The sequence below is a fragment of the Symphalangus syndactylus genome, chromosome 3 (assembly GCF_028878055.3).
Source record: "Symphalangus syndactylus isolate Jambi chromosome 3, NHGRI_mSymSyn1-v2.1_pri, whole genome shotgun sequence".
NCBI lineage: Eukaryota > Metazoa > Chordata > Mammalia > Primates > Hylobatidae > Symphalangus > Symphalangus syndactylus.
The window spans coordinates 91558740-91583274 of NC_072425.2; the positions used below are offsets into that span (position 1 = coordinate 91558740).

The following is a 24535-nucleotide window of genomic DNA, read 5'->3' on the forward strand; positions in this document are numbered from 1 at the left end:
ATAAAAACATAAAGGTATTATTTTGCTTTTGTAAACATTATACACATTATATATAAGCTTATATATGATGGCTATTATATATTATATATAAGTTTCCTATGCTGTTTCATATCACACAAGTGCTTACCAATTTCTTCAATTACTACCCATCAGCGTAATTCTTAACTATATACTGGAAAACCACCAAAGTCAGATTTTTCCCCAGCAGTATGAATTATTTTTAAAGCGCATCAGTTATAATTCATCTAACAAGGTGGGATGAGAGAGATCAGACCCTTTCACATATAATCTGAGCTTAAAATAAATGCTAAGAAGCAATACTGTAAATTCCTTGAAGTATACGAAGATGGCCAGAGGCACACATTTACCTCTGAAAAAGCAGCCCTAGTTAGGTCAAATGCCAATTTTCATAGCTTAACGGGTGGAATTAAAGATCCTGAGCCAGATACACCATTAATACAAGAGTAGCTTCAAATTCTGGCTGTAATACTTTCTGTATGATGTTGAATAATCATCATTCTAGTGATAATTCTAGAATAATTATACTCTATTAATATAAAAATGTCATATTAATAGTGACATCCTTATCTGCAAAACAGAATAAAAATATATACCTTATAATACTATGTTGTAGTGAGGCTTAAATGCAATAATGTATAAAGTGATTAGCATAGTTCCTGGTAAGAGTAAATAAACCTGTAGCTACTATCATAATGATGTTTATGTTCTAATATCACTTATCCTGGAAATGAAATACCCCTCCTCTTAAACTGGGTAAGGAAAAAAACAACTGCTGGGTGATTACTAAACTTACAAAGCTGGAAGGCCTGGAATTATGGAAAAATTATGACTCAAGAGATCCTTCAAAGGTACTTCACAATCTGTTACATGCTGCCTGGTAGACATGTCTCAAGAAATAAAGCACAGAATATTTCAGTTCCTCTAATGGGAAACCAGGGCTTAAATATGCTTTTCCAAGAAGTGTTGTCACCAGTGAAAATGGAAGAATTGATACTTTCACATCTCCTAAAAGTAGGCAGTATCTGAGTTTAGGTCCTGCAGTGTAAATAGCTTAGACATTTAGCTTTGCTATTTTGTTTGAATAGGAGCTGAATAAAATTAGAATTCAGCCAATATCAGTGACTATGTTTGCAGTCCTCAGCTGATGAAAATCAGTCATGGCTACATCAGGCTAATAGAGAAAATTTCTTCTCAAAGAATATGATCATAAAAGTAAAATCCCAAGAACTACCACATTAATAAGCATCTGTAAGCAAGCAATAATTCAGCAACTATTATCAGAGTTTATAGTAATTAGACATGGGTAGAAGAAAGTTAAAAAATAGCTAAACCATCTTTCCACAAGTAAAGCAACATAATTTCAAATATGAAAAATCCTGGTCTCTTATATATACATGAGGTTGTAAGGAGAAAAATGGAGGGGGAGGTCATGAATACTGCTCATCATTCTCTAAATGCCAAATTGAAAAATTAATCACTGGCATACAATAACTTTTGAACAGTACTCTGTTCCAAGAACAGATATTTCTGTAACCTATTAAAAGTATTCTTTGTCTTGCCCTAGAGGGAAAATTTATTAAAATAAATTAACATTTTACTGGGTCTCTAATTGGAAGTGGCTGTTCTCAACAAACATGTTTATCAAACACTGTGACTGGCAAAATGTATTACTGTAGCTGTAGTTATCTAAATTACATGCTGTCTAAAGCAAAAAGGGCAAAAGCCATCTGGCTCATATAACTTGCATTTTCTAGACAGCTTGCAGCTGGTTCTGATTAAGCAGCATCTCAGAACTCCCAGAAATCTATTTTTATCCCTGGAAGTGTATTTTTAGGACTCACACATCCAAGGCACAGGGCATTTACATTAATAAATGAACAACCACTTTGATTAGGAAAAGGTTTATGTGACACTCTGGTTTAGTCTCCAGCTGCACAGATGGACTGCAAGTTGTATATGACAGTCTGAAACCTAATCTTTAGAACTTACCTCCTCCCTGGCCATTTTAGTATCTCAAGGGAGGAACATAGAAAAGATGCCTCCTCTGTTTTATGAAATAATCAAGGAAATATATCGTAACAAGAAACTCCGCTGCAATATCTTAACTATCCTAGGAGGCTGGTACAATTATTATCCCATTTTACAGATGAATAAACAAAGGTTTTGAAGGCTAAATAACATATTAAATGTAAATAGTCAGTGAATGATACAGCCAGGACTCACACCTGTATCTTTGATGATGCAACAAGAATTCACACCCATATTTTCTGGCTACAGAGACTGAGCTAATATTAACCATAAGATTATGCTGTCTCATCACAGACAGGGTTAATAGTGAATTTTAAAAATGTATTTTATTGTAAGAAAATGTAATAATATTATATGAGGTAAAGAAGTAATCATAAATTTGGATGGAAGAAGCATATTAGAACATTCTAGAACTGAATAACAATACAGATTTGTATTAATAAATCTTACAATAATAAAAATGATAATGAAGCTTTTTTCTTCTAATTTAAATCTCCATAGTTGTATTATTCATCATCCTGTTTATCATCATCCTAATCATCAAATTGGGATGAAGTCAGACATGGGTGCTGGACAGAAACATGCAGAAAACATTTAGATAGCTATAAAGACATGGACATTCCAATTTTTATAAGCCTCTCCCCCAAAGAAACACAGTCAGTGAATCACTGAGCAACGTGAACAAATCAATTTTTTAGTAACTCAAGAATTCTCTTTCTCCTTAATCCCAGGTGACTTTCCCCTTTGTTCACTCCACCATGACGGCCATTTGTCCCTCAAACTCCCACTCTCCCCTTCCCTCCAGAACTTCTGACACCCTCTTAAGTCCCCTCCTTACCCTTCCTTCTCAGCTAAATGTCCTCATAGGAGGCTTTTCTCACTCCCTCCACGTTATTTACTCTCACAACACTCTGTATTCACCACAATAATCACAATGGACACAGCACATTTTTGCATTCTCAGAGCTTAGGGAAATGACCAGCACTCAAAAGTGTTTGCTGCATACATAACCACAAAAGTCATTCTATCCAGGCACAGACGCAGAACATGTGGTTTACCTAGTTATCTCCAGATTACAGTTTTCTTCTTGTTTGCCATCAATTAAGTAGACACTAGTGGATGTCTCGATAATTTTGTGATAAGAATCAAATCAAATGGCCATGGAATACCGTACGATAATCATTTTAGAAGGAAGTCATGAGTATACAGACTTCTATAGAAGCAAGTCATTTTCACAGGCAAGGACAAAAGGTCAAATCAATTCAGATATCGTTGACATTGGCCTTCTCTCACTGTACCACAGCATTATCAAGCTCAAAGTTCGCCTACTATGTGCTATATTTAAATCCAAGAAATAGCCTCAGGGCCTAAATATTCTAATTTGTGTTTAAGCTCAGATTTGTCATGTTGAAACTATAGGTAAGTGGGCTTCTACGATGAGCAGATCTTCATACAAGCACAAAGGTATGGAAGCACAGCTCAATAAGAGCTTTGTAAAACAACAGGTGAAATGCTGCTGATTAGATAGTCACTGATGGGATTCCTGAATCACTAATCTAAAACTGACATTTTCTCCTTTTATTATTAGACATTCTCATTCCACAGCTATAATCACATGCTTCTGAGTTTCCAGGGAACTTTATACATCTTGACTGGTAACTATTTGCATGCATTTTAAGTAACTGTGTTCATATTTACCATCATGACTCCAAAGGAAAGGCCGTCCTGTACAAAAATGTCCCACCCTTGACATCATTGCTACACTCCCCCTACAAATAAATACCTTCTGATGATAAAAACAGATAATAATGAATGGTTGCCAAGTTTCCTCTCCTCCAGACTGTCATGGAAGATTAAGTGTTAAAATGATGAACTTGGCTATAAATAAAAGGGATTATTTCATTACAAATAAATAAAATTTGTCATTTTATAACATGAAAAACTACTTCATGTCCAAATCTAGAAGTAGAAAAAAGTGAATTTCTATCTAATATCCTACCTTGAACTGAAAATTACTTAGTCATATTAACTTGGCTTTGGTTACACATAATATAGCAAGTCCCTAAAAACAAAAACAATACTTCTCTGATTCTGGAAGTCTATGTGTCACAGAGTGCAAAGTAAGAAAAGGAAGTAACTGGTTTTAAAATAGGCTTGGTAAGTGACTCAATCACATTATAATGAACTCTTCTCGACATATCTTTAGTTCTAAAGGTAAAATGCAGGTTATATTTGAAAAATATTAAAAGTTATGGAACAAGCTGATTTACTCTACATTGTGTGAAATAGGAAACCCTCTTAACTGAAACTTATGTTCTTCATTAGAAAAGTGTTAAATTTCCAAAGCCGATGATGCTAATAAGCAACTTATTGAATTTTAATTTTTGAAAATTAACAATCTAATTATAAATTCAAAGTTTGCCCCTTAGTCTATAAATATTTTGAGAGCCAGATCTATGTCTTGTCTTATTTAAGGTTGTATCACAGAATACCGCAGAATATCTGGATTATACTAGGTGCCCAATAAATGTCCAGTGAACAAGACAACATTTTAAAGAATTCCTACTGTGCTTCACTTTCTTTACTATTTCAGAAAAAAGGTTTACAGAATGTATTGTTTGTAGTTGTCCTTAGTAGTCAAAAAGAGAATTAATGTCAGTGTTAAAAAAAAAAAAAAAAAAAAAAGTACCTTCTCTTGGGGGGGTGCGGTGGCTCACGCCTGTAATCCCAACACTTTGGGAGGCCAAGGAGGACAGATCACGAGGTCAGGAGATCGAGACCATCCTGGCTAACATGGTGAAACCCCGTCTCTACCAAAAATACAAAGAATTAGCCAGGCATGGTGGCGGGAGCCTGTAGTCCCAGCTACTCTGAAGGCTGAGGCAAGAGAATGGCGTGAAACTGGGAGGCAGAGCTTACAGTGAGCTGAGATCACACCACTGCACTCCAGCCTGGGCAACAGAGTGAGATTCTGTCTCAAAAAAAAAAAAAAAAAAAGTACCTGCTCTTTTACCTTAAGATGTTCTGCTTTTTTATTAAGCTCCAACCACTCTGATTTCAATAAAGGAAAATTTGATCTGTCTCATCTCAAACTTGTTGAACAATCAACAATTCAATCTGCATCTCAGTGATTCAATTCCACAATTTTGCCCAGATAATAGCAGCAGTCTTAGATTTCATAAAAGATCACAGTTTACACCAGAGTAATTAATAATCAAAGAGAAGAGTATCTTAAGTAAAAGTCAGAAGTACTTAGCAAGAGACATGGCTATAGAAAGAACACTGGCTTCAAGCATCAAGATGGGTTTGAGCCAAAATTTAGCACTTACTAGCAATGTGATCTGGGCTCATCTCTCCTTGAGGCTTATTAGCAGTGTCCTATGTTAAACGGGGACCATAAAGTATTTACCTCATGGGTTTATTATGGAAAGTAATATGTGATAAGACATGAAAAATCTCTTGGCATAGTGACTGTTATATAAGCGGGTGATTAATAAAGTTTTGTTGAAGCAAAATGTAAAAGGTCACAAAACCAGAAAAGTCACTAGCCCTTTCCATTAAAATGTCTATGCCTACAATGGTTTATGGAGATTACCGACCAAAAGGCCTACAGGAATTTGGAAATGACATAATAAATAAACAAAATAAAATTTGAAAAAGATAAAGCTGCTAAGCAAGGTATGTTGACAAATTACTTTTGTTTATTCAATGGATTAAGACTTAACTAAGGGACAATTAAGTTGTATATAATAAAATATTAAATGCAAAAAATGCGTATATGAGTAAGGCAGGAGTCTTTTCCTGACTCAATAACATTTCAAAACTCTTAGACTTATGAGCCACATAATTTATGTGGTATCTTCCAGTCTCTCTTTAGTTTTCATTTTCCTCATGCTAATTTAATTTTCATTATTTAGCTTGCTTTCCTTCTCATTGACAGCTAGATCAAATTTTTCTTTAAATTATTTTCTATACTCTATCTTATCAATGATAACTTTGTTTACAATTTAAAATATATACATGCTGGGTGCAGTGGTTCAGGCCTGTAATCACAACACTTTTGGAGGCAGAGGCAGGTGGATCGCTTGAGTCTAAGAGTTGGAGACCAGCCTGGCCAACATGGCAAAACCCAGTCTCTACAAAAAATATAAAAATTAGTCAGGTGTGGTGGTGCGAACCTGTAGTCCCAGCTACTAAGGAGTCTGAGGTAGTAGAATCGCTTGAGCCTGGGAGTTAGTTAGAGGCTGCCTGAGCCTTGTTCATTCCGCTATACTCCAGCCTGGATGACAAAGTGAGACCCTGTCTCAAAAAAAAAAAAAAAAAAGATACTCTCAGACATTTTGGATACAAATGACTAGGTCCATTCCATAAATTAAAATTGGCTTCAGATTAGGGGAGTCGTTTTGTTTGTTGCAGGTGATGTTAAGGGAGAAGTGGTAGCTAGGATGAGACAGAAAATGTGAAAGGTGGTCATCTGGGTAACTATAAGAATTTGAATTTGTCTCTCAAACAGAAGAACTTAACAGGTTGGTCTGAAATCACCCACAGGTAAGCTAGTTCTTTGAAAGGAAAGTACTACTAAGCATACATATGAGAAATTTATTTTAGAAATTAGAGATCCACATAGCTGTGCCGCTCCTAAGGAACATGAAAGCAATTTGCTTTTTAAAAATAACATAAATAGGCCGAGCACAGTGGCTCACACCTGTAATCCCAGCACTTTCAGAGGCTGAGGCGGGCAGATCACCTGAGATCGGGAGTTCGAGACCAGCCTGACCAACATGGAGAAACCCCATCTCTACCAAAAATACAAAATTAGCCAGGCGTGGTGGCTCATGCCTGTAACCCCAGCTACTCAGGAGGCTGAGACAGGAGAATTGCTTGAACCCAGGAGGCAGAGGTTGTGGTGAGCCGAGATCGTGCCATTGCACTCCAGCCTGGGCAACAAGAGCAAAACTCCCTATCAAAAATAAATGGATAAATAAATAAATCTAATAATAAATAAATAATTATGAAAGAGAGTATGTAAGTGTGTGTGTGTGTGTATGCATGCACACGTGTGTGACAAAAGACATGGCATCTATATCTATCCTTCTATGCCACAGCACTCTTTTTGTTTTTGCTGCTAGAAAGCTCAAATCAAAAAAAAAAAAGAAAACAACTCCTTGGGCAGATGAGATGAGAGGACAGATTAAGCCCAGGAGTTCAAGGTTGCTGTGACCTCCGATTGTACCACTACACTCCATCCTGGATGACAGAGTGAGAACCTCTTTATTAAAAATAAATAAATAAAAATAATGAATCAAAACAAAATTGCGTGGATCCTAAAATATTTATTTTCTTGTTTCAAGTTAGGACTTTCTACGTATTTATACTTTTCCAGATAATGCACCTTTTCCTCTATGTACATTTTATTATTATTAAGTTGAACATGTTCTTAGAAGATATTTCAAATCAGGGCCAGTCGCAGTGGCTCATGCCTGTAATCCCAGCACACCGGGAGGCTGAGGCAGGCAGACTGCTTTGAGTTCAGGAGTTCGAGACCACCCTGGGCAACACGGCAAAAACTCATCTCAAACAAAAACAAAAACAAACCAAACAAACAAACAAAAACAATTCCCAAGCTACTTGGGAGGCTGGGGATGGAGAATCACTTGAAACTAGGAGTCAGGGGTTGCTGTGAGCCAATATGGCACCATTGCACTCCAGCCTAGGCAACCAAGTGAGAACCTGTCTCAAAAGACAAAAAAAAAAAAAAAAAAAAAAAAGATATCTCAAATCATTTTTTCAATGATACAATACATAAATGAAATAAGATAAACATTTGTACTAAATTTATTATCAAGTTGCTGCCACTCCTCTTCCTACACTTAAACTAACTTTAAAGGCTTGGAACTGGGATTACCAACACAGTTTCAATGTGTCCTCAAAAAGCATTATGCACCCCTCCAAAAAGTGAATTTTTTAAGGGCCTTCCATTTATTTAAGTCAATGGCCCTGTGTATACCCGTATTATATTTTTATGATTCACATAGGAAACAAACTCATTATTCTTTAATTTCCTGCAACCACAAGAATAATCAAGTAATTGAAAGGCTGAATTTCTCTGGGAATATTCACCCTCCCCCACATCCCCACCTTTTCTTTTGTATAATGGGATCCTGGCCAAGGATCCTGTATATACAAAGAATTACACAAAAGAGAAAGTCCAAAGACAATCTTCCATTGGGATTTATTTACGTCACTGAGGCCCTGCTTACTCCTGACCTAATTTGTAAATACAAACATATTTTTCAGTAATATACAGTTTAGAAACTGGAATAATGAAATAAACTTTATTCTATATTTTAATAGTCAGGTTTATACAACTGATATGAGCAGAATTCCAGAAATGATTGCTATTTGAAATGTGGTTAAGTTTTATTTTCCCAAACTCCTTAATGCCTTTAATCCCCTCCTTGTTACCAATTAACAGCTGCAATGATAGAAATTACAATTAACATTCCAAAAATGATCATCAGTCACAGGTTTCCATGACTATTAAAACAAAGATTGTTTTCCATAATTCCAATCAGGTTTTCATAAAAATATAGCTTTCATGGCACACACATTTTTCATTGGCCTATCATTCATTTCAAAAGCAACCATTCAAAATTTTAACTATTAAAAGTTACTATTAAAAAAATCTCAATGAAATTTCTACATTGTATCTGTGTGCAGTATTTCTTACCAAATCCCAAAGGTATTACCAATGAATGTTTGAGACCCCACACTCAATAAAGAAAGATAAAAAGGTATGGGCTCCAATTTTCCCTGTGAATGTTAAACCCCAAATATAGGCTTCTTTAAAGGAATAAATCAACTGAATTACTTGTAGACTGTCACAAATAATATCCATAAGATGCATATGTTTAACATGAAATGTTTCTAACCAGTATTTAACATTAAGGAAAACTACAGAATTTAATTAGAATATTAAAAAGATGAAACAGACAATAACCCTGAGGGAGAAGTTTACAGAATTTTTAAAAATCAAATTTTTCTAAGTTATTTTGTAGATATAATAAATTAGCAATTTAGATGATAATCAAACTTTCATTAGAACTAGAAAATATAGGGGAAAAAGGTAAAAATATACTGTCACCTTGGTGCTATCTGTGCTTTGTTCATCTCTCCATTCTGGATTTGTAGGTCTGTTTTTCCAGCAAGACTTTGATTACTATGAGTGGGGAAACCGTATAATTTTAATTTTCATATTCACACTTTGTAACACAGGAGAAGCTCAATGTTCTTGGAAAAGAAGACCTGAACCTACTACATTTAAAGCATATTATCAAGCATTAATAATTTGAAGAATTTAAAAAATATTTTTATATCTAATTTGAAATAGATCAGTGAATAAAAAAATAAAGCCCAGTAAAATATCTAATTATATGTTAGGATGTAATAATATGATAAAGGGGAAATTTAAAACAACTAGGGAGGAGAAGACAGAAAGCTATGTAATCAATGAGGCTGACATAACTGGCTAGTAATTTGAGGAAAAAAATGGATCAAAATTTATGCCATATACTATCATTATAATACTAATGTCTCTAACTCCCTATGTGTATTTGTGCATATATGTATCTGTGGGTTTATAAACACACACACACATATATAAATCAGTTCACTAAACATTAGCATAAAATGGAATTGAATATTTTTTTGTAAGATGACAACTTTTTAAACCTAGAGTCAATAAAAGAAACAAAATAATATAACTTTTATAACAGTCTGAGCTTTAACACTAAGAAAAGTAATAGTCATGGTAAAATAAAAAAACAACATATTGAAGAAATATGTTTATCAAACACAAGAGATAAAATGTTGATTTATATGTTACATACAGGGGATAAACAATCTGACAGAAAAACAGAAAATCAAGGAGAAATATACCTCAAAAACATGAACATGCACAACAGGAAATTAAATTATTAAGGACACATGAAGAAAAAAAGAACACACACGCATTTTATTTACCAAAGCAATGCAAATTGAAACAACACTGAAGTTCCACTTTATATTTATTGAATAAATACAAAAAATTATTTAAAAAAAGCAATATCGATCACTGCTCAGGGTCTCAAAAAGTGAAACTGAAAAACCCATACATTATTGTTAACAATTTATATATTTATATTAGAAAGCAATTTTGCAAAGCACTTCAAAAGCCATTTGTTAAAATCTACATCCTTTGACTCATAAAGATATGCAAAGACTTTAACCTAATAATATCAGGTCAGAAATTTTAAACTGAGTAAATAACTTCAAAAAAAAAAAAGGCAGATTCAAATAGATATTTGTGGTGCCCTAATTTATTAATAGCAAAACTTTATAAATCTGTCTGTAACACCATAGGAATGATTAAGTAAACTACAGATTATCAAACAACCACTCCTGAAGGAATATCATAACGTCATAAATATAAAGGAATATCTTAAACAGAAAAAATATATATTGTTTTTAAAACTTTCACTGCCACTAAATTTTTTTACCTTTCCCCACTAATGTAGGTCCCTCTTTGTTTCTCTGACCAATAGTAGCCCATTGATATCTAACTAGGAAAAGCAAGATGGTTACAATCAGCTTTTGTTTGTTTACATTCACCATGTGGACACACGCTTCAGTATGCATGAGCTTTCAAAACATTGAAAGCTCATACATAGGTTTGGAGAAAAGGTAGGCTACCCCCTGTATCTCTACATTACCTCCAAAATACAGTGATCCTTCTACTTTTACTTTCATTAAATGTAACCAAAAGGAGAAAATTTGTTCTGCCACAATCACAGGTGTTCACACAACTCTACCAGATCAGCCTCTGTGTTGAGACACAACTGGTGTGTCAGAAACAAACTAGGAAGTTGTGTGTGGGAGGGAAGAAAATTAAAAGTTGTTAAACATATTTCTTTAGGCATTCAACATAATCTGTTGTTCTAATTATTTTCCTGGCATTTATGCAGCTGAGTTAATTATTACACAACCTAAAGTAAAACTTTAGGTTCCCCCAAAACTTTTCCTTCATTATTCCTTTCATGATGAACTTTGCCTACCCACATATACCACATACATATAAATGCATTATATGATGAAATTTTCTACTTGGAATAGTATGCCTCTGTGTCTTATATTATCCTACATTTCTCCAAAATACCAAACCATTTTATGCTTCTTAAGATCTGTCAATAACTGGAAGACTACTTCCTCAATACTTCCCTTCTAATTGGAGCAACTGTGAAAACCGCACAAAATAATTTAAAAATCAAAATGCCAAAATCAGTGCCAATAATGAAGACAATATACACAGTTTGGCTGTGGAAACAAAGTGCTTGAAATCTTCATATTTCACGTGGACTATCAAAGAAGTCAGGTTATTTATTAATATTAAATTACACAAAATTTAGACTCACAATCTTTTAATGCATGGTTCACCTTTTAAAATATCAGCCAGGAACACCTCAGAAAACATCTTTTTAGTCTATTTTTCCTAAATAATAGTGTACTGAGGGAAACACTTGAAAATACAGAGGAACCTTGATCTATTCACCCAATTAGGCACGTGAGGACTGTTTAACGGCTCACATTTATAAAGCATATATAATGTTCAGACACTCGTTTAAACTGCTTTACATGTATCCATCCATTTAATCCTCACAAGAACTTTCAAGGTAGATATCTTAATTAGTATGCCCATTGTGCAGACGAGCAAACTGAAACAAAGGAATGAAGAGCTGAGTTTCAATCCAGACAAATGGCTCCTGAGCCCATGGCAACCACTTGAGCATCATTCCAGGTGTACTGTGACAACTTCTGTGCTATTTCCTGTATGCCCTCTCTCAGGTTCCACTATAATAGATACTTGACATGCCCACGAAGCAAAAACATTATGGTGATTCAAGAGAAGTCTGTTAAGCCGCTCACACAAAAAGAATTCATCTTAATAATCATGATTTCGGCTCCAAGTATGCTACTGGAACACCTTAAATCTTAACATCTTAAATCGTAATACATAAACTCTTAAATCTACTAGTCTGCAATTCTGTATCTTTTTTATCTAAATGGACTTCAACCTACTAAAAGGAAGTGAAACCTGCAAGCATAAAAACAGTGAAGGTGAAAGTATGAGCATCAAGAATATTAGAATTGTAAATTACTTTTCATTTACCTCTGAATTAAGTACAAGTGTCTGTGCAACATGCACCACAAGGCAAGAAATCTAAAGGAAAAAAAAAATCCCTTAATATGAAGAAAACTTAACTATTATCTGGGCTCTCATAAGTAAGTATCTTGAAAGCTAATGTAGAAGATTTTAAAAAAGAGATAAACAGTGGAAAAATATCTGGAACAAAATGGAATAGTGAAACCTACAGAAACCTACCTACATGAGTCAACTAAAATTTCCAAGAGAGTTCTGTGATCTGAAATTTTACTTAATTCAAAATCACAGGAAAATGAAAGTAAAACAAGATCATGTGAATCCACCTATAGAGGGCTGAGAATATATTTATCAAAATACAATGGTGGGTGCTGGCAGAGGTCTAGAGCTTAAACAAAGATGTAAACTGAGAGGTAAAAGTCTTTCCCAACTTTCTCTTCTTAAAAATGTGAGAACAATAGCCTGGTCAGGAGAGAACAGGAAAAATTATTCATCTTCCACTACTGGAAAGTATTCTGAGCACATTCCCATGGTGCCATCTCTCATTACCAGCTACTTAATTCTTCATTTATTTTTCTCTATTGTAAATAATCAGTTGCCTAGGCTGATTTTGCTACCTTTGCTTTTTCAACTGTACTCAGGAGAATAATGGGAAAATAACTCATCTTACAAGGAAAAGAAATATAATAATATTGGTTTCAGAATACCAGTGTGAAACAGGAATGCTAAAGCAAGGAAAAGAGAAAGACACTCACCAGAAGGTGAGCCATTGAAGGACACTGCTTTCCATGAGTGGGTATGGACTGCTCTACTTGGCCAGACTTGAGAAAGAGGCCCTTCCCTTGGCAGGAGGCCCTTGGCTCCTGGAGTCTCTCAGAGGTGCTGCTCAGCTAGTCCTCCCTGAGGGTGGGCCCTGCAGATGAGGGCTGGACCAGTTGCTGCAGGTGCAGTTGCACGCTTCTCTATGACTGATTGGCTAAGCTCAATAGGGGACTGTTAAAGGCATAAGAAGCTGGCTTCCACCTTGGGTCCACTATGTGTTCTAAAATTTAACACTGTTTATAATAAAGCTATTATTTTGATCTCTGTCTTGTTCCTATATTTATTTCTTAGTGACTCAGAACACGAAGAGAATGGTATCATAAATAACACCCTACAATCCTAACAAATGTAAAACTAATTTGTTGGCTGGTTTCCCAAATTAATATAATGTATGGGGAGCTACATTTAAAAAGCTGTAAGGAAAAAAGGAAAGCTACCCAGAGGTACAAAATCTGAGACTGGGAATGGGGAGTGGATCTTTCAGCAGCCGCATAGATTTGCAGAGACTCGTTCTGTTGCGAGGCGGACGCGAGTTCCATCCTAACAGTGCCGTAGCTTCCTGTGAGAACTAAGGAACTGGGCCTGGCTCCCCTTATGTGTAAAACGAGGAGGCTGTACCAAACCATTTCTAGGGCACCTACAGGCTCCAGCATTCTATGATGGTATAACTAAAATTAACTAGCTTTGGCAGCACCTTCAAAGTGAAAAATGAAAACGCACATCAGTCCCACATCACAAGACTAAAGTCAGCCAAGAGCCAGAGCCATCTCACTTTAAGAAAGAAGAAAAAGCTGTTGATCTGCAATAGGTTTAGAAACTGCTGAGGGGGGGAAAACTATAATAAGGAATTAAAATAGGACATTGACCTCTGTGAAAGAGACCTCTGAGAAAAATAAGTGCTGGGCTAAAGGAAAAGTAGCTTCTCTTTGTATTATTTTTCAGATAGATATGTCCTTAGAAATATCATTCATAATATTGAACCCCCAACTGCTCGATGGTGTTAGTCTACTACCAAACCCCAATGAAGTCCCATATTAGTTTGCAGATGAATTACGGCTTTTAGGGTTTATCTGGAATCCAGTGTGATACTATAGATTGGTCGGGCCAAACTCCACAGAAAATGCCAAGAAACATTTGAGCCAGGCCAAAAAGTACTGAAACATTCCACTGACACAGAACCCACAAGTCAACATGAAGCTTTCACAGGAAGATACAGCCTTTGAGTGAAGTTTTCCAGGGATCCAGCCAAAACTCATAGAATATTTTAAAAACCCCTCAAATCTAAAATGGCTCCAAATGGAGGTTTATATAAGAGGGGAATTATGCATGGAAATTTATCATTCACAATCAGTGGATTCAACTACTGATTCAATTACATCAGAGGATTTTAATTCTTCCTGGAAATTCATTACAAATTACAGGTAACTGCAGTCTGAACAGACCTGTGTATTTTTAAACAAGTCAATTGTTTCAATGAGATAAGTACATTATTTCCAGCAGACAGATAATTGTTTTCTTGTTCAATTGCATTACATTTGTGTATCCAGGTATAAAATGTTACAAATGGAAAATTACTAAGAAGCAAAGCAGTCATTAGTGTGACTTATAAATGGAAAAAAGTTGTCACAAAAGTTTTACTCTTGCTTTTTTATGTTTCTGAATACATACATCTTACTATTTTTTTCTCTCTCTGTTTTTTTGTTTTAGCGACAGGGTCTCACTCTGTCGCCCAAGCTGGAGGGCAGTGGTGTGATCATAGCTCACTGCAGCCTCAAATTCCTGGGCTCAGGCAATCCTCGCTCCCATCTCAGCCTCCTGCGTGGTAGGACTACAGATGTGCAACACTAAGCACAATCTTTTTTTTTTTTTTTCCGTAGACACATGACCTTACTGTGTTGTCCAGGTTGGTCTTGAAACCATGACCTCAAGCAGCCCTCCTGCCTCAGCCTCCCAGGGTGTTGGGACTTCAGCATGCCACCACATCCAACTAATTTTTTTATGTCTTGTAAAGACAGGTTGCACTATGTTTCCCAGGCTGGTCTCAAACTCCTGGCCTCAAGCAATCCTTCTGCCTTGGCCCACCAAAGCACTAGGATTACAGGCATGAGCCACTACACCCACCCTATTTTAATCTCTTATCTATCAGACTGCAGAGCAAACAATAACAGCAGATCCTTGGGTTTATATAACGAGACATTACATTATACAAATGGAACTAAGAGGTCAGCTGATCAACATGAATGGCTAAATGCCTTCTATATAAATATAAACAAAAATAAAATGAATCCAAGGATAAATTATTAAACTTCACAAGAGATCCAGAAATTGGGATCTGTGGAAAATAAAAATAAATAATTTTAAATTATATCTATTATAAATCAACAATATTTCTAGCATTACTTTGTAGATAGAAGAATTGTATCTGAAAAGTCTATGTGTGATTTTTGCTGTGACACTATTCCCCAAGAAAACTCTTAACGGTTAGTTGTCCTCAGTAAAGAAGCTCTAAAGCAAATTAAAACAAACAAACAAACAAACAAAACCTTAATGACAAAAAGCAAAATCAGCACTTTGGTAGTTCAAGGCAGAAGATTGTTTCCCGATGGAAATTTTACATTGTAGGTGATAAATGACAAAGAATGGTCATGGAGAGTACCCCTGCATACCAGAAAGTGAGAAGGACAATTATAATGTTAATTAATATCTAAAACAATGCATGATCCTGGGGGCACAATAAGTTCTATTTGATAAAAAGAAATGTTGGTTGTTAGTGCTAGTAGTTTAATGCCTTTGAATTAAAGTTTATGACATCTATTCCTGTTTGACAGTTTCTATGTCAAATACATGATATCAACATAAATGCACTTTTTAAAATAGAGTTCATATTTTCTCCAAACTATTTTTGGAAATTCATGATATTTCAAATTGCACAATTAGGAAAAAAAGTTAACCATCTATAATTTAACCATCACATATTGATCAACTACCTACCCCAAACTGACATTGGATATAACCTAGAATAATGTGCTATTCAAAACAGAAAGTATTCTTGCATAAATTAAAAATGGATATTGTGAGATTGTATGATGTTAACATATCTAGAAACATACGAGGAGATGCAAGAGAATTTTGAATGAAGTATGGTAAACACAGGACCATTTGAGCCACTGATTCTTCCCTTTGTTTTAAATTACGTAATCAACTCTACAAGAAGATTTTAGAGTTGGAAGATTTGTAATAGAATAAAATTTCCACAAGAACCAAAATTTCTTTATGGTGTTGATATTAAAAGAAAAATGCTGCTTATATATTTTTTTCTTTTTTACAGTTACATTAATTTAATGCTATATAAAGTGGGGTTAGGTCCTGTATTAAGAGATTTTCTTTAAAAATCACACCTTTAATATTTTGCGAAGAAAATTTTTAGCCCAAAGCTGCTTCCAGACAAGATTATATGTGTTTTGATTTATTTAATCTATTACAATATTTTGATTGATATTAAATAAATAAAACATCCAAAAAAGGGGTATAAAAGATGATTTGCTGTAATGTTTATTTTCTGAAGTTACTCAAGGCCATTTTTGCAGCTTAGAACAATTTTCAGCCTATAGATATTTTTCTCCATAACTTTTGAGTTGTAAGGAATCCTAGAAATTCTTAATCCAATCTCATTTTTTGAAAAAGGAGTCAAAATCCTAGGAATTAAAAAGTCAAACCCCAGTCTCTATATCTAAGTGCAAAGTCAAGATTACAGCAAATAAATCCTAATTCCTGGTTCAGTTTTCCTTTAAAAGGCTTTGTCTCAAGTGGAAAATGAAGAAAAAACAATGTCTAGAAATCTCAAATATCTGAAGTACAACACTTAAAGCTAGGGAAAAAGGACTGAGTAAATTGTTGGCCTCATGGATCTTAAATTCTGGTGCAAGAGGCTGACAAACCAATATCAAGAGAGCTCTGCCACCAATATTTTTATATTTTATACACTGGCTCATCTTTCTCCTCTAGCCCCATAATTCCCACCTGAAGAACCTCAGTCAAATCCTTGCCTATGCTTGTCTCTCTCATTCCCCTGTGAACTCTGTTCTGTCATATAACTTCTTTTGCCCTACTTGTAGATGATTCCAAGATGCAACATCCATCCTCACCCACACAAGCTACCTACCTCACTACAGCTGCTTACAGTAATTTAACTTGAATCTCCAATATCACTTCAGAGTCAACAAAATCAAAACCAAATATATTTTCCATCAAAATTGACTGCCCTTTTCAATTTCTCCATTCCTATTCCTAATTGTTAATTCCTTTCTCACCCCCTGTGGCTCCCATATCTAGTCAGTCTCCATATACTTCGTGTATTAGTCAGGGTTCTCCACAGAGAAAGAGAGAAAGAAAGGGAGACTGATTATAAGGAATTGGCTCACATGATTAAGGGGTCTGGCAAGTCCAAAAGCTGCAGAGCTGATTTCCCAGTTTTGAGTCAGAAGCCAGAAGGCTACTGCAGAACCAGTCAGGGTCAATGTCCCAGTTTAAAGACTGTCAGGCAAGAGAATTCTCTCTTACATAAGGGAGGTCAGCCTTTTGCTCTATTCAGGCCTTCAACCAATTGCATGAGGCCCATCCCCATTACACGGGGCAATCTGCTCTACTCAGTCTACTGATTTAAATGTTAATCTCGTCTAAAATCACCCTCACAGGATCACCCTAAGTAGTGTTTGACCAAGTATCTGGGCAACCTGTAGCCCAGTCCAGTTGACACAAGAAATTAACTGTCACACTATGGTTTTACTTTCCAAAAGTTTAACACCCTTTTCTCCAGTCTCATTATTGTCTTCTCGGTTCAAGTCCTTATGATGTAAAACAGCTCAGCCCCACACCCCTATACCCTTTAGTTCAGACATCACTGGGTACGCTGTGGACACATTTATTTTCAGAAATGTTTTTTATCTTAACATCCCTGTTCTACTCCTTAACTTATAATGACACCTTACTCTGAATAGATCCAATTCTTTTTCTTATTATATATTGCTTTATATAATCCAGCACCATTTGGCCTACTGACCTTTTCCTGCCATCATCTCATAATTCAGAACTTCCATTATAATTTGCCAATAGCTTAAATATCTTGTTCAGCCACCAATGCCAATTCGCTCCTCAACATACTCCCTTCTCTGAAAGCACTGTACATTCTTCTTTGCCTGTTCCATCCCAAGCTCATCCATTTGCCCAGGTTTGTCTGAAACTTTACCTCCTTTTTGAAATTTCTCCATTCTCCAAACCATATATATCATTTAATTTCCTAATCCCCGTGTGCACATAAACTAAACAAAATCACTGTTCCTTTACACTATTCTGTCTTGCACTCTAATTTATTAAGATTGTACATCCCTCTTTCTCGTGTCTCCAATCTTACCGCACTGCCTCCAAATGTGCACCTTCTATTTATCTTGAGCTGAAAAGCTTTGAATCTGTATGTGCCAGGCACTGTGCAAGGCAATGGATATATAAAGAGGTATTACTCTCAAGAAATGTGCAATCTTACGTAAGAGATGAATAAATATTCAAATAATTATGGAGGAATGTAATGCGTGCTAAAACAGTGGTAGACACAAGGCTTTAAAAGAATATAGAGAATATAATAGAAGGAGAAAATAGGTTATCCTAGTACAATGATGTGGTAGAGGATAAATTAATAGGAGGAAGACAGAAAAAGGCATTTCAAGTATTGAGAATAACCAATGCAAAGGAACAGGGATGATGATGAACATAATATATGTGTTCACGTTGTGATGAAACATTTACACATAATGGCAAACATATTGAGTATAAAGAATGAGAGCCCATATACAATATGGCTGCAAAAAAGAGGATTAAATTCATCAAAAAATGACAGGTGCAGAACCCCAGAAGCAAAAATGTCTGTAACAGTGAAAATGCTAAGTCCATGACTTGAGTAGGGCTGAGGAGAAGCAGGCCCGGCTGGAGCACGGAGCCAAACCACTCCTGACCAAGGACAGTGGAACCTCCTAGAGTATAGGTGAAATTGTGTTTGTCCCTTATCACTGATCCTAAAGAACAAAAGATTTTTCAGAAATCTTATGGCAACAAACCTCAACTTATCTGGCAGCAAAAACTGACGTACACAGATGTGAGGCTATTTCATGTTTTTATTTATCTCATTTAAAATTAAGATCTATGAATTTAACTGCAGAAATATTATTTTTTGATTATAGGGAACCATCCCAGACCCCATTAAAGGTGATAGGTAATATGGGCATATATGGTACTTTTGAAAACCTAATACATTTTTTAAATCATACTACCTTTTTAAAATCTGATAAATTCTTGATTCCAAAATGTACCTCAACTAGGGTTTTAGATAAAAATATGGGAACCTTAGGTTTTGAAGTTCCACAGAATCTGTCAGATACACAAAGAGGTCTGTTGTCCAAAAAAGGTTTCAGAGTCCACGTGCGATCCATTTAGTATTGTTGTTTCAGATAGAGAATAAGTTTTCAGTGCCCCATACTTCCTATTATTGACAGCGTTTGTGACCAGTGGCAGAGTTTATTTAAATAATATTAGTTAAAAACAAAAATTGGCAATCATGAACTCTTAAATCAACCTTTCCTCCTTATAATGCCAAGAACACCACACACACACACACACACACACACACAACTATAAAGCAACATTCTCTTTGCCTCCTATAACCTTAATAGATAATTTCCTGGAATTGTCTACTCAAATAGAAAATTAATTTCCATGCACAGCTGGAAATACCACATTGGCAAGCAAGGAAAACATCAAACACCAGTAGATTAAATAACAAGTGGAAGAACTATAAAGACTAAACAAAACAGAATTTGCTCAATAAGATGGTCATATGAGAACAGCTGTTTGCCTGTTTATTTAATGTATGAATACATCTTTAAAATGAAGTTGCAATCATCATGGCAGCACCGGATCCAGAGAAATAATTAGGGGATTAGATGATTCAAGAAGTGTTACTAGTGTTGTGGGAAAAAAGAGAAGGTTAGCATCTCTCTTGTTAAGAATGGAAGAGGCCCTCAGGCCTATTCTTATAGCACCCACCACGGTTTTTTTCAGTTTGGGATAGTGGGAAATTTCTGGAGAGGGGACAGTTGTGAGGGTGGCAAATGGTGTGAATGTACTTAATGCCATTAAAGTGCACACTCAGAATATGTTAAAATGGTAAAATTTAACCACAATGAAAATGATTAATTTCAATAGGATAGAAAAAAGGTCTGATAAATCAGTAACAAAACAGAACAGTCTAAAAGAAAAATAACCAAAGGACACAAACAGAAATTCCCAACATGGAAGAAAATCCTACAGAGATATGTAAAAAAGCTCAAAACTACTAATAATCAAGAATGCAAGTAGAAATGACTACAAAATATCATGTTTAATCGTTATAATTAGCAAAGATTTAAAAGATTGACAGTTAATAAAGAAGCAGTTTTTCTAGACCCACTAATGAGATTAGGCTGTACTTATACATCTCCTTTCTTTGGCTTAGACCTACCTCATGGGTGTCCCTTTCCACAGTGACAGCCATCAAGAAAAATCAGGCTCATGGTGCCATTTGGGACTATTCCCTGATGCAGTAACTGCTTCAAGCAATAAGTTACATAGCCGATAACTCAATTAAGAAGCAAAGTAAAAACAGAATAATATGCTTTGCACAAACACTTTAAAAACAAAAAAGAGATAAAACAGAACACCACCTTCAGGAATTGCCAGGCATAAAGGCAAACAAGAAGCATAACAAGGTGGGAAAGACAAAACCTCACATGGCAAGTTGGCCCCCTTGGCCCTGATGCCTCGATTCTCAGGTAGTCTGACTACCTGAGAATCAGCTCATAGAGCAGAACTGACACTGTATAAATAGCAACAAGGAGAAAGCTCAATATAAATCAATGTGTTATGAAAGCAAATATAGAGAAAAATATTATAGGTGAGCTTTATATTGCAGGACTTCCTAATGAGTGAAAGGTGGAGTTCAAGATATTAGGAACATTTCTAGATAAGGCATAACAGATTTCCAAGTAGCATATTGTGTTATAAAGCACGGTGCTACACCTCTTTCACCTTTGATAAACAAAACCCCCTTTTACTTCAGTAAATCTCCCTGTACACCACAAGCAAAGGGAGAGAATAATTTAATTGTATGACTAATTAATTTATCATAAAGAAGGAAGTAAGTGGCTAGCTTTTAAAATACCTGATACTAAGTAGGAGCTCAATAAATATTTGTTGAACTGAACTGAAACAAATGGTAGAAGCTAATGATGATTGGTTGTATCTATTGATGAAATGTATTAGATTATTGTTCCACCTTTTCATCTGACTTTACCTAAGATAACGGATCTTATCTCTACAGAGAGCTATAAATATTCTGTTCTTTTCCCCTTGGTATTACAAGCACCAACTACCCCTCCAACATGGTGCTCAGAGACTCAGCAAAGATTATCTCCCTCGAATCAGCATATTTGATCCAATTTCTGGTCACAAAAATATAGCAATTTTTGAGCAAGGGAGAAAAATTGTAAAAGATGCATAGGTAATTAAACAGATTCTAACAAGAGACCCCTGATGATAGATAAGCTGCCTCAAGGAGACTCACTCAAATAAAATGAGAATCAGCCTCTTTCAATTTCCTCATCTGTAAAATGGGAGAAAAAGTCAATCAGTGGCTTTTAAGCTTTTTCAACAGCTACTCATACTGAGAAATACATTTCATATTAAATACAATGCACATATATATAGAAACATGCTTATCTATACAAAACTCATGCAGTCTCATAAATTAATTCTAAATCTTACAATGTGTGTACACTCTGGCATGTTGTATTTTAGCCTATTCTATTCCATTGTTGAATTGCAACCTACTAAATTGATTTCATGAGCACTGGACTAGATGATTTCTTGGCCTTTCATTAAAAGAAAAATCGTGATTTTACTTAGAAACATTCTAAAAATACCTACCATCCCCAAATACAATTTCCTTAATGACATTTCCAAAAGCAAATTCCTGAGTGAAATGATATAACCCCTACAACATCTTTACCTTCCCTTCTCCTCACAGTAAATACCCATGATCCTTTCCACTCCACTGCTTTGCCAGTGATTTTCCCAGGGTGCATGACTACTACCAAATCTGGCAACATAAGTGAGCACAAGAGGTTTTGCAATAAAAGTTGAATCTACCCAAGGAACTCCCTTTTATCCATAACAAAGTGCATTTGAATATTTACAAATGCAATAGCTATGCAAAAGTCAGAATTATGCAGCAGCAGCAGCAGCAAGTCACATCAATCTTAATTTTAATTAAATGAAAGACACTTCTAAGAAGTTGCATTCTTCCTGCCAAATATATAGGATTTGCTCCCTGAAATAAAAAAAAAAATTAACTTTCTAGAATAGCATTTACTGTCACTTGTAGATTTTCCTAAACCACCACCTTCTACTGTGCACCCCACCGGGTTCATCCTACCTCATTTCCAGGAATGGACAGGAAACCCTGGTGAAAAATGAGTTGACTTTTGCGTCAAGCAATACTGTACAATCACAATTAAGGGTTTTTTCCTAGCACATAGCTGGGGAAAGACCTTGTTTATGTCTTCTTGTCTTCTCATCATAGCTTTAAAAGCACCTATAACGTCTCCTCAAGGGTAGCAATACAATCTTGACATAGAATCTAATAGTATTTGTGCTTGTCAATGATTTCAAAATGCTTTACTCTAAATCTTTTCTCAGTTTTCCAAGTTTACAGGGCAAGGAAGAAATTAATGGATTTGGATATTTTAATCATTATAGTTTATAAAATGTAAAGCTGCAAATTTATAAGTTTTCAAAACATTTTAATTCATAAGTATCAAAGAAATACAAATGTCAAAAAAATTAAATTCATTGTCATCTTGTAATCAAAGAATTCTGTGTAGTTTACAAACTTGGCAAGCCACATTTTTATTTTTAATTTCTGAACTACTAATTCTGGAGGAAAAACAAACACCATTAACTTCCCCTTCAGTCACTAGCTGTCTGTGCCATGTGTGTTTATCGTTCCTGCCACAAGGAAATACATTTGAAACAAAGAATGATATTCAAAGAGAGTTCTCTGGGTTTGTCTAAAATCATTCTCTCAGGAATTGAAAAACAGTGTAAAGAAACATGATTAAATTATGATACAGAGTGATAAGACTATGGAGAAAACCTTCACGTTTTTGTCTTATTACATTATTTCATCCAGTGCTTACCAGGTCTGCAAAGATTATTTAATGAATAAACTGAGCGTAGTCAAGTAACTTTTCTTCACCCACACAGCTAATAAATGGCAATATATCTTCCCTTATGATTTTCTTAATATTTTTTGTATAGCTTACTTTATTGTAAGAATACAGTATATAATACATACAACATAAAATAATGTGTTAATCAATGGTTTATGTTATCAGTAAGGCTTCCAGTCAACAGTAGGGTATTAATGGTTAAGTTCTCAGGGAGTCAAAAAGTTATACATGAATTTTCCACTGGGGGTGGTGATGGCACCCTTAACCCCTGCTTTGTTCAAAAGTCAACTATAGTTTGATGCCTGTGATTCTAAAAAATTATCACTCAATAGTATTCAAGTATTTATTGGTGATAGGAAAGTAGACTTTTGACAGTGGGTGAAATCCATGAGATAAATAATATTCTCCATGTTTTACAAAGGTAGGAGGAGTTTACAAAGGTAAAACATGCATAATATTTAAATATTTAAAAGGAATTTGGGACAAACAAATTTCTGAGAAGCAAAATATCTGTAAATACACAGTGAGATGATACAAGTGATTTTAAAAGCTGAGTAATTTTACTTAATGAGAGTGAAAATTGGGAAAATAAAAAGAGAAAAGCAACAATCTTTATTTCAATATACTATTTAATAGCTATTTCAATGGTAGTGTAGAAAGTTTTAGAGAAACTTTTTCCACTCCAACTTATTTTCTGGTCATTATTTTCCTCTTGCATCATAATCTTACAGTTAATGCCTTTTACCTTGCAATATTAGGGGGTCTTTTTATAAGCCAGTTTATAATTACAATTTTTTGACTCATAATGGGTTTATCAGGATATAGCCCCATTGTAAGTTGAGAAACATCTGTATAATTTTTGGCGAAGGCAAGTCATCTATGCAGGTACGTGTGTGTCCCTATCCCCACGCACATATATTCAAACACACAAATACATATGCCCATAATCATTTATGTACACATATACACATATTTATTTATATACAATTATATATGTATATCTATCTATGTATACATGCCCAAAATTGGACAATCATGTATGAGCTAAACAAGTTATTTATGGCCGTGCATGGTGGCTCATGCCTGTAATCCCAGCACTTTGCGAGGGTAAGATTGATGGATCAACTGAGGTCAGGAGTTTGAGACCAGCCTGGCC

At 35.2% G+C, this 24535-nt stretch overlaps 1 protein-coding gene and 1 pseudogene across 6 annotated transcripts in view; one reads left to right on the top strand and one right to left on the bottom strand.

Moving 5' to 3' along the window:
• The window catches only part of HDAC9 (histone deacetylase 9), a 914075-nt gene that overhangs the window by 786638 nt on the left and 102902 nt on the right, over positions 1-24535 (bottom strand). The gene's annotated exons all lie outside the window — the stretch shown is intronic.
• On the top strand, positions 20077-20169 carry LOC129479980 (uncharacterized; annotated as a pseudogene).